Source organism: Pinus tabuliformis, chromosome 7 (assembly GCF_031772625.1).
Source record: "Pinus tabuliformis cultivar Carrire ecotype Pingquan chromosome 7, CPIR1, whole genome shotgun sequence".
Taxonomy (NCBI): domain Eukaryota; kingdom Viridiplantae; phylum Streptophyta; class Pinopsida; order Pinales; family Pinaceae; genus Pinus; species Pinus tabuliformis.
The window spans coordinates 492,213,362-492,225,844 of NC_142293.1; positions in this window are offsets into that span (position 1 = coordinate 492,213,362).

Consider the following 12,483-nt stretch of genomic DNA (forward strand, 5'->3'; position numbering starts at 1 on the left):
CTGGTTCAAGCAACCAAATTGAAAGCAACTCAGATGTGGATGAGAAGATCATTTGTACATCAATGCAAAAGGAGGTGAATCTGAGTAGCCTTTAGCAATAGGAAGAGAGAGAAATGACCAAACTCTTCCATGTAAAGATACAAGTCAAGAAGACGAAGATTGATGCCTTGTTTGACTCGCGGCAATAGGAAAATCTCATTGCAGCAAATCTAGTCAAGAAGTTGGGGCTAAAATTTCATGATCATCCAAACCCATATCCGCTAAGATGGGTACATAAGGATGTAGAGATGAAGGTAAGAAAATAGTGAAAATTTAGATTTTCTATCAGTGCTGATTTTATTGATGAAGCAGATTTGGATGTGGTTCCCCTTGATGTATCTAGAGTCATGTTTATGAGTCCATAAATATACATGCATTATAAAATATTAATTAGGAGAGCTAACTAGTATTGGCTCAACAAGAATGGAAAATCATTAATCATCAATGCGCACAAAGAAAAGTCAAAAATTTCACTGGCAAGTACCAACCAAGCCAAGAAATTGATCAGGTCCAACAAGAAGTATGTTTTATTGTTTTTAAGAGAAAATCATTATGTAGAGGTGTCAATAAGAGGCAAGGCATCCCTAGAGGGGTGTACTAAGAAACAAAAACAATAATTGGAGGATTTTTTACAATCATACAAGGATGTGTTCTGAGAGCCTAAAGGGCTACCCCCTAATAGAGAAGTGGAGCAAGAGATCCAGCTATTGCCAGATTCCCCATTGCCAAATATTGGGTTGTACAAGCAGTTTATTATAGAAGCAAGTGAGGTGAAGAAACAGTTGCAACAGCTGCTGGAACAAGGTGTCATTCAACTGAGTACATCACCATGTGGGTAACCCATCATCATTGTGCCAAAGAAGGATGGGACTTGGCAGATGTGTATAGATTACAAGGTGTTAAATAAAATCATGCTAAATAACAGATACCCCCTACCTAGGATAGACGATCTGCTAGATTAGTTGCAACAAGAGAAGTATTTCACCAAGCTGGACTTGAAGTCTAGATATCACTAGGTTCGAGTCAAAGAAGAAGATAAATGGAAGGTCGCCTTCAAAACCAGGTAGGGTTTGTATGAGTGGTTATTTATTCCATTTGGCCTATGTAATGCACCAACTACATTTATGAGATTAATGAATGATATTCTGCACCCTTTTATAGATTCAATTTTTATTGTCTATTTGGATGATATACTAGTATATAGTGCTACCTGGGAGGAGCATATTTCATATTTGATGTGGGTGCTGGAAACATTGAAGAAGCACCAACTGCTAGCAAATCTCAAGAAGTATGAGTTTGCGTAGCAATCCTTGGTGTATTTGGGATATGTGATTGGTGGAGGAGAATTGAACATAGATCCTTCTAATATGGAGGCCATCATGAAATGGTCAGTGGCTACTAATGTTACTGAGGTTAAGAGTTTCATTAGAGTAGCATAGCACCTAAGGAAATTCATAGCCTCATTTTTAGCTATAGTAGCATCGCTCCATGCCATAACATCAAGTGGAAAGAGTTTCTAGTGGGGAAAAGGGTAGCAAAAGGCTTTCGATGATTTAAAGAATAAGATCAGTGAAGCATCGGTTCTGGCATTACCGAACTTTCAACAACCCTGTGAAGTGGAGACAAATGCGAGTGGGTATGCTATGGGAGCTATTTAGATGCAACGAGGAAGGCTTGTTTGCTAGCATTCTGAAGTATTTCATGGGGCGGTTCTTAACTACCCTACCTACAATAAGGAGCTTTGTTCCATGGTGAAAGTTATGAAGAAGTGGAAGCATTATCTGATGGGAAAGGAGACAAGAATCCACATGGATCACCAGCTGTTACAGTACATATAGGCTCATAATAAGCTACAACATACCAGGCATTACAAGTGAATGGGGTGTTTACAATAGTTTCATTTGGTGATCAAGTATAAGAAGGGAAGCACAAACAAGTTTGCCAATATGCCTTCAAGGCCACCCACATCAAGGATTAAAACTCTGGGGACTTTTATGCACATGGACCCATTCACCCATGATGCATACAGAGAGGCATATTCAAAAGATGAGGACTTCAAGGAGGCGTAGCAACAGTTGCATAGTCAGAGTCATGTGCATGATGGCGACAACACCATTGACTAACATCTCCATGATGGGTTACTCTACAGGCTGGATAAGCTATGTGTTCCTAAAGGGGAGCATTTCTAGCTGATTAGAGAGGCTCACACCTCCAAGGTTGAAGGGAATTTTGGTGTAGGGAATACCATGGCTAACTTGCAAACATACGTGTATTGACCCAAGTGTTATAGACATTTTTTGTGCCTTACAGCATTGAGCATGAAATGTCCATAATCCAAGGGATCCAAAGTCCCTAAACATGTTGTTCCTACCCCTAGAGGAACAAGGCTAACAAACCACAGCAATTCACAGAAGTTATCCACTAGAAACTGCTCAAAAACAAGTCAATTCAGGATCAATTCAGAGGCTCCACTAGCTGTCTGCGCTGAAATGCAAAGATTACACTGGCTAGGTGCACTGCAACACAGGTAGAAGCACTACCAGGGTGCGCTGAGCGGGAAGTGACAAATGGCAAGTTCATTCAACGAGGTGGAAAGACCCTGGAAGCTTCCAGAATCTTCTCCAATTACACTTGCCTCAATGAATTCGACTAGTGATGAGTAAGAGGCTCTTAGTCTCCAAGTGGAAGCAAGAACTGACAGAGGGAGAGGACACTAGTCAGATCTCAAGCTGATTCATCCTCTCTCCAAACATCTATATATGGATCTCTCCTCCATGAGATCCAGGAGGCTGGAATTTTGTTATTGCAAAGAATTGCTGTTGGTATGAGATTGGAATCATTGGGTGCTTAATGCTTTGAAGGGAGGTGAAGATAGGAATTTCATTTGCTGGGAAGGAGATGCTGGATTGGAACTCTCTTGGTTGTATCTCCTCCTGAACCTTGTTATTCATCAATAAAGCTATCTTGGTTTCTCCTATATACTGATGTATCTTTGATGTATGATTTCATTAGTATGTTTAGTTTATTTCTAATCCTGAACTAGTTGTGAATATGAATCTATGTCTTTGTGTAGTGTTCTCTTCTTGTGATCTTGCAGAAACCTGTTGAAGCTGGGCGAGCGAGAAGGCAAGTAGCTGGGAACTCTCGAAGAGAAGAGAAACCGGATCGAGGAACAAACGGAAGACACCGGTTAGTCCATCCATCTCTCTTCATTCTTAATTCATAAAGGCAGAATACTAGAATAGCTGTGTCTGTTTGTTGCTAAGGCACTGTCACACCTTAGGTGGATAGGATCGTCCTGCATAGGCATTTTTCCCCACAACAAATTGGCGACTCCGCTGGGGAGATCTGTTTAGTCATTTTATTTGTGTCTCTATCATTGTTTGTTTCATAGACTCAAAAGCAGCAATCAAACTGCATCTACTATTTTCAGATGCAAAGTAGACAGCTGCTGCTTTGATCCAATCACTGGATTTGTCTATGATCTGAACAATGGACTCAAAAATGATTTGATGATCCTTTGTGATAGATCTTAGCCCTCCTTCAAATCATCCCTTTGATTATACCTTGCTTGTTGCTTTGATTTGGCCTGAAACTGTAGATTAAATAGCATATTGTGACCCAGAACCCAGTGAGGAACTCTTGTTTCTCCTTCAGCGCAGACTCTGTGAAGAGGTTATGCATTTCAACGCAGGTCCCATGAAGGCTACCTGCGCTGAATGTCAAAAACTCTGTGTTAGGGGTGCGCTGATCCAGTTAGGCCTTGTGCAGCTGGGGTTCTCTACTCTGTTTTTCCTTGTTTTGATCTCTGATTTTTTGCAGCCTGTAACCAGCATAGGTACCTATCTGATAACTCCTTTTCTCTGCTTAAATTCCACCTCCTTTTGTACAAAAAGACTGTGAGTGTTTTTATGTGTTTGTGGCGTCATTTACAGTCTTCCTTTGTAAGAGTGAAATAGTCATCCTGTAGCCCTTGATTCAGATCTGTTGATTGTGATCTTAGGAGAGAGTTCATTGGCTGTTTACAGTTGGTTATACATTCATTTTTTCTTTTGGTTTGAGTTTGTCTCTTTTGAGTGTCAAAACAAGTATTCATTTCAAAAATCTTTAAGTGTTGTAATCTCTTCTACCCTTTCTGATTTCGAAAAAATAAACTTGTTTGTATTTGTCATTTAAAAGCAAATTCAAGGTTGTACAAAAAGCTTTCTTTTTAGGCATCAATATTAAGAGAGCGGAAAACAAACACCTGCATTGTGCATTTGCATCTTGATATTTTGCATGTTTGATTTAGGAAAAGTGCATTTAGAGTGTGCTGATCGCTCTTTGAGAAAAGAGGGTGTCTTTCTTTTCCCTTTGTAGCTAGGATTTTCATTGTTGAAAAAGAGATAAAATTTGCTTATCATCTTTTAGATTGCATTTAGGAAGTTGTCTATACATCTCGTGGTGATCCAAAAAGGCAAACTTCTAAGAAAGATCAACCTAAAATAAATTGAATGAACTTAACAACGCTTTGTAACTTAACGCACAACATAGAGGTCTAGGCTAGAGACGTGTTCCAGCGTCGTAAAGCCTAATGACTGTCGATCTCGCTGATGGTGGGTGATTCCTCCTGAGGGACGATAGCGCCAGTACGGATTGTGCTCCCATGTACCGTCGAGTATATATTGGGAGACCCCTATAGGCATAAAACCTTTATCCTTAGGAAGCCGTATCGGCCGCTCTACTGATCGCAATGCACTGAACACAGCATTCAGGAAGATTGACCGCCCGTACCTTAAAAAGTATTCTGCGGTTTTGCGAAAAGTTTGGCACACCCTCTACCTAGAACTCCAGAGCAGTTCCTTTTGGCCTTTTTCAGACTCTATAACAGAAAAAGTCCATCCGAGCATTTGTCACTTCGGGCTCGTTAAAACATCGAAGGAGACTAGAGTCATCTTTAGCTTTTTCTCGACTCTTTAAAATTGAAAAAGCAAGTTGTGTCTAAAGCGTCTAAAAAATTCATTTAATTCGGAAACACACTTTCCCCTTTTTGTATTTTGGTTGATCGAGTAATCCGCAATCGTGGAAGAAAGTCAATTGAAACCCCATCGTTCGCGGAGGCTTACGAGTCAACCGTCTTTGTCTCCGGAATCGAAGCCAGTACGGACAAAGCGAACACGTTTAACTGGTTCCAAATCTCCTCTTAAAGTTAGAACAAGTGTTTCGACGACATCGGAGGTTCCGGTTACTCCAAACATTTCTGGAATCCCTGCCTCTACAGAAGAAGTTCAACAGCCACAGAGGGACAGTGATACCGATCCTAGTTTGAGAGTAAACACTCGTGTTACCGAACCAGTTCCATCAGTAACCGGTCTGGAGAGTGGTGCTCTTTAAACATCTGTCGCTGTCGATACACCCCTTCTTCGGCACTAGAAATATTTTACGGACCTGACGGTCTTCCTCTTCCACCTGGTCTGATTGCGATTGAAGAAATTGTAGAAGACCCTCCAACAAGTACTCCAACTCACTTTGGGGTCGGGGTCACTCTATATCCTTCTTCAGAAGTTAGTCTACCACCAGCGGAAGTTCTTGTAGAATCGCTAGGGAATCTCTTGGATAGACTAAATATGTCTGAACAACTGTCAACATCTAGGACTGTGACACCTGACACAGCGACAACAGAACTCCCTGCCATCACTCCGACAATGTTTGCCGACATACCATCTGTCCCGACTAGCTCACAACCGCTAGAAGGAGTCCACCCAGGGACTATTTCGACAGTGTGGTCCATTCCAGTTTGTTCCTCCGGAATAATATCCGGCAACTCTTATGTTGAAACTCGCCAGATTGATCCATTTGGAGGTCAATTTGGGCAATCCAGTCCCCAAGGACAAACAATCCCCTTGAGTTCCGGATTGCCACCGTATGGGGGGCAGTATGCCCTTTCATTACCCCCTCCAGGAGGATATCCATACGGGAGTTCACAACAGTATTCAGGTTATACTGGAGTTACATCAAGTGGTTGGGTACCTATGCTACCTCAACAACCAAGGGTTGTGTATTCTATGCAACAATGTGTACCTATGTCGAACATCCCGACCACACCGGCTATTGTGACAGTGTCGCAAGTTCAAACGTTGCCTATTGTATGTCAACCTCAGATTTCTCAGGTTGTAATGCAACAGCCCCTTGACCCTGTGACTCAACCACAATCGCCTACTGGTGGGGTGACACAGGTCCAAACGGGTACAATTACCCCACACCTTGGTCCAACGGTTAGTATAGCGCAACAGAACATGGCTTCGCAACCATGGTTGGTGCAATACCAACAACCACAATTCCAACAAGTATACCAAGGTTCTGAGCAGCAGATCTTTGCGAACAGTGGACAACCGTACATTCAAAATCAACCACTTTACGGTGGTCATATCCACCAACTGTATCAGTCATACCAACATCAATTACATTATGCTGGTATGCAAAGGCCAACTGCTCAGGCAATTCCATCGTATCCTGGGTATGCTTCACTTAACCTGAATCAACAGTTACCATTCGTGGCAACTTTAGAGTTACCCTATTTACACCGGTTGACAAACGATCCAATTGCTTACGCCCCTTGGTGGCCAGCGATTCCTCACAAACTTCCTTCAGACATTCCTAAATTTAATGGAAATCCAGGTGAATATCCATCGAATCACGTGATGACATTTCATCTATGGTGTTCATCAAACACCCTGAACAATGATTCGATAAGGCTTCGCCTTTTTCAGAGGACGTTAACAGGTCCAGCGGCAAAATGGTATATTGAATTGCCTAGAGCTTCGTTCGACAATTTCAGCACCTTATCCATGACATTCTTAACCCATTTTCAATTACCGATAAGGTATGAAATGGGAACGGAAATCTTAACCAACTTCAAACAGATGACGGCCACCCACATATCTGATCATATACATGAGTGGCGACGTCGTCGTAGGATGGTAAAAACGTACGTTCCCGATCAGATATTAGCTGAATGGTTTATCAAGTCGTTACTTCCTGCTATAACGAAAGATGTGGCAAAGGGGGGAGTCGTAACAGAAGAGCAAGTTATCGCTCGTGCGCAGTATCTAGACTTAGTCTATACTCAGTCTGGCACGCTCTACGACAAAATACCTGATGCCCCTAGGCCGGAATTCTCAATTCCTCCTCCTCCTAAATCAAACAATGACTCTCATGCCGATGATGGCTTGATTGGCACGACAAACGCGAAATCAACAAAGACCAACTCCAAGAAGGCCCGTAAGATTTTGGATCAAAATGCAAAAGACGAAATTCTTGCTTCGGAAGTAAATGCCATATCAGTAGATAAGGGCAAGGAAACCAAACAACCAGGAAGCAAGAAAAATCAAAACAAAGGGAAGAAGAAGAAACAGGGTGAGTCATCCCCTGAAAAAACTTCTTCAAACCCTCCTGGAAATAGGAAACCTCCCCCCTCGGGGTGTCAGATATGTGATGAGGATCATTGGACAAAAGAATGTCCATACAAAGCTGAGCTTAAAAGGTTCTTCAAGAGTTCGCAAACCTCAGCTGTGTTAACTGATCTGTTTCCAAATCCAGGTCAAAATCTGGTTGATAGTGGAAATGCTTCCCCGTCGCAAGTGCTTATGTTGTCGATTTCCAAGCAACAAAAGGTTGCTTTGATTTCGACAAGGAACAAAGATTACGGGAATCCGCAGCTGTCGAACGACAAGGAAAAAGATCAACCAAGCAGTTCAATAACAACTTCGACAAAAGTTGTACCACCCATCATTCCTGAATTAACAATAAAACCGCCAAAGGGAGTAGTACACAAGTCGACATTTAATCCTCGCGCCAGAGCAGCGCAACATTATAACATAGTGGAAGATCTGGCCCAATCTCCATCCGCTATGTCGACTCTTGAAGTACTACAAAATTGCCCATCCCAAAGGCAGGCTTTGTTATCAGCCATTCGTGGGGTTGATCCTAAGGATTCCAATCTTGTATCCTTTGACCATAAAGGATACGATCCTCAGTTACCAGCTCAACTAGCTTTCCTTATCCAAGTGAAAGCCCTCAAAAAAACTGTTCATCGAACAATTATTGATGAGGGGGCATCTACATGTATTATGTCGATGAGTTGCTGGAAAACTTTAGGATCTCCAACCTTGTCGCGATCTTCGACAACATTAAAAGCATTCGACGGAAGGACATATACCCCGTATGGTATCCTAAATAACTTGAAGGTTGAACTAGGGGGAAAAATAGTAGAAATAGATGTTGAAGTCATTGATGGGAACCTCGACTACAACATCCTACTAGGAAGACCATGGATCTATGCCATGGCAGCTGTCGTGTCGACCTATTTTAGAAAGATTGCATTCCCTTTCCAAGGAGGGATTACAATCGTCGACCAGCAAAACTTCCTCCCCAATGGTTCTCAAGTTACGGGAAGCATTCCAATGATCCATGGCAGCAACCATTCGCTTCAAAATATCGGAGTAGGCCTACTGAAAGACCCCACATTAATGGGAACTTTCGCACTTCCACCTCCAATCTATATAGGAGAAGTAGCGTTGGTAAGAGCCTGCAACATGATATCTTCCGCACAAAAGATTTCAGAAGACGATATTAACATGGATCATGCAATGGTTTTACCCCCAAGCCCAACGGAAATATTGTAGCAATCAATGTTCCTAGCTTGGGAGGCGAACCCAAATCAACGCTCATCGTGCGTTTGGGTAGATAGGTCTAGAGAATATGGTACCCCCTTGGATCCTTGGTCGCGAGTGCATGGAACCGACGAAGGAATCATACAATCAATGTTGATTGAGGGGGCACCATGGAATGATAGCCACCATCATTCCCTTCTTCCGGATTGTGAAGAAGATACTCAGGATGACCTTTATCATCCTTCAGTCTTTGAATTCCTATCAAATACTATAAATACGGTGGATTCCGAATGGAACCTATCCAATATTGAAGAGACTATAGCCATAAATATCTCGACCAAAACAAATGTTGTAGAGAATATTTATGTTGGCAAATGTTGTTCTCCTTCAGAACTGGAAATATATAACGCTCTTTTTCGCGAGTTCAGAGATGTCTTTGCTTGGTCATATGATGAAATGCCAGGCATCGACTCGAGTATCGTTGAACATGAAATTAAGATGTATCCTGATGTCAAACCAGTAAGACAACGGCTTCGGCAGGTGCACCCCAAGAAAGCCGCTGCCATTAAGGCAGAAGTTGAAAAACTTCTCCATGCTGGTTTCATCTACCCGGTTCCTCTAACCGATTGGGTATCGAATATTGTCCCTGTTATGAAAAAACAAGGAACAATCAGAGTGTGCGTCGATTATAGGGATGTAAATCAAGCTTGTCCAAAAGACAACTACCCTACACCCTTCATCGACCAGATAATTGATGAATGCGCCGGATGTGAAATCTTTTCATTTATGGATGGATTCTCCGGGTATAATCAAATAAATATCCGCCCACAGGACCAGTCAAAGACTGCATTCATTTGTCCGTGGGGCACATTCACATATCGAAAATTACCCTTTGGTTTAAAGAACGCAGGGGCGACGTTTCAGAGGGCAATGAATTATGCCTTCCATGACATCAAGAACATTGTTCAACCATACCTCGACGACCTTCCGGCTCATTCGCGAAAGCGGACTGATCATCCGCAGCATTTAAGAGCGATATTTCTACGTTGCCGACACTACAAGATACGACTCAATCCACACAAATGTGTATTTTGCGTCAGTTCTGGTCGTTTACTTGGCTTTGTAGTCTCCAAGGATGGGATTCGTCTCGACCCTTGCAAGGTTCAGGCAATCATCAATTTGCCTCCACCTTCAAATTTGCTTCAAATTCAGAAACTCCAAGGGAAAGCAAACTTTCTGAGGAGGTTCATTCCAAATTACGCAGAACTTGCTAAAGGTTATACTCGTCTTTTGAAAAAGGATGTACCTTTTGTCTGGGATCAGGTGGCGCAAGCTTCCTTTGACACTCTGAAAGATTCTCTAGTAAAAGCATCATTAATGTATGCCCCGGACTATCAAAGAGATATTAACCTGTATCTGGCTGTAGCGGATACGACCATTGCGATGGTTTTAGTTCAAGAAGTCGATGGAATCGAACACCCTATATATTATTTAAGTAGAAACTTAAATGATACAGAAAGTAAATATTCTTATGTTGAAAAACTAGCGTTTGCAGCCGTTCAAGTGATACAAAGGTTTCGACACTATGTCCTCTTTCGGAAAACTACCATTTTGTCTGATTGCAACCCCTTGACTTATATATTGTCGCGACAGTTGTTGGGGGGCAAATATTCAAAATGGATAGCAATCCTTCAAGAGTTTGATCTGGAATTCGTAAAATCCAAATCAAAGAAAGCTCTAGTTTTCGCAGAATTATTGTGCGATCTCCCATCGTCGTCCAACGATGAAACATCCGAAGAATCAATCATGGACGAGAATTTGTTTCTGATATCTACAAGCAATGAGTGGTATGGAGATATAATAATTTATCTCCAAACCCAAAAGTTCAGGCCTAACACCTCTCACTCAGAACAAAAACCTATACGATACCAAGCAAAAGACTACATGATCGTCGGTGATACGCTTTACCGTCGTGGTATCGATACAGTTCTGAGAAGGTGCCTCACCCATGAGGAGGCCGAAAAAGCCCTGAATGAGTGTCATTCAGGCGCGTGTGGGGGGCATCAATCTGGATATGCTACAACACAGAAAATCTTACGAGAAGGATACTTCTGGCCGACCATGTTCAAAGATTGCATAACCGCAGTCAGAAGTTGCCATGCTTGTCAAATTTTTGATAGCAAAACCAGAAGACCACCCGCACCTTTACAGCCAATAGTTGCTGTTGGGCCTTTCGCCAAATGGGGCATCGATTTCATGACATGTAACCCCACCTCGACCGGGGGGCATGGGTATATTATAGTCGCTGTTGACTATTTTACCAAATGGGTCGAGGCGATGCCTACATTAGATAACACTGGTGAAACACCTGCCCTTTTCTTTTTCAATCATGTAGTCGCCAGATTCAGCGTACCACAGGCTATAGTTACGGATCATGGATCGCATTTTCACAATCACATGATGGTTGAATTAGCTGCCAAGCTAGGGCTATCTCACGACAGCTCCACCCCGTATTATCCACAAGCCAACGGACAAGTTTAAGCGATCAACAAAGTCCTGAAGCGTATGTTGCAAAGGATGATCGGAGTTCACAAAAGAAGGTGGCACCTAATCCTGTACTCAGCCTTGTGGACCTACTGAACATCAGTAAGGAATGCGACCGGGTTCACGCCTTTCCAACTGGTATATGGCCTGGAACCAGTCTTACCAGTCCAGTGTGAAATCTCGTCTCTTAAACTCGCAATTGATCTCCTCCCCGGAACTTCAGAAGAAGAGGCCCATTTCTTGGAATTAATCCAATTGGATGAAACCCGTCGTGATGTCGCTTTGGCTAACGAAGCCCATAAGAAACGAGTCAAGGCGCAGTTCGAAAAAAATGTCAAACCCCGTGTCTTCTCAGAAGGTGACTTGGTCTTGCTTTACGACCAAGAATCCGATAAATTGTGAGCAGGTAAATTTAATTCTTTATGGATGGGCCCCTATATTGTTAAACGAGTGTTAGCAAAAGGAGCCTACGAGTTAATGGATTATGACGGAATTCCACTGGCGCAACCCCGTAATGGGTTGTACCTCAAGCGTTACTATGCTTAAATAGTAACCTGTATGCTTTTGTTGTATTTTGTTTTCGCTAAAGTGTTTGTTTTGGTCGAGTAATCTACCTTTTTACATTTATTGCAGATGTCAAACCTTTTGGAGATATGTGTTGGATATGCCGATGGAGCGAGTCGTAGTTCGCGAAACCTGTCCTCCACAGCCTGGGCCATTTTTGATCCAAGCGGCGAGTTAGTAAGTTTCAGAGGTGTATGTATTGGGCAATCAACGAATAACATCGCTGAGTATAGCGCGTTGATAGAACTACTCTCTGATGCCATCACCCATGGTATACGCCGACTAATCGTCAGGCTAGACTCACAACTCGTAATACTACAACTCAATGGTATATATTCTGTCCGCAACCCAGCTATTTATCGCATGTTCCTAAAGGTTAAGATTTTGGAAAGACAATTTGATTTAATTCAATACCAACATATTTCCAGAAACTTAAACACATTAACCGACTCATTAGCAAACTATGTGTTAGATAGACATTTGCGACATTTATAAAAAGAAACACATCATCAATATTGTACATGTGGATCACATAACTCAACCAGAATAAAACCCCGAAAATCAAAATATATATATATATATATATATATAAGCTGTTTATGGTTTACATATAATGTTCTGTAACCAAGACAAAATCGGTCGCATGACCCAAAAACTCAAAAAATACTAGGGGGCACCCTAGTCT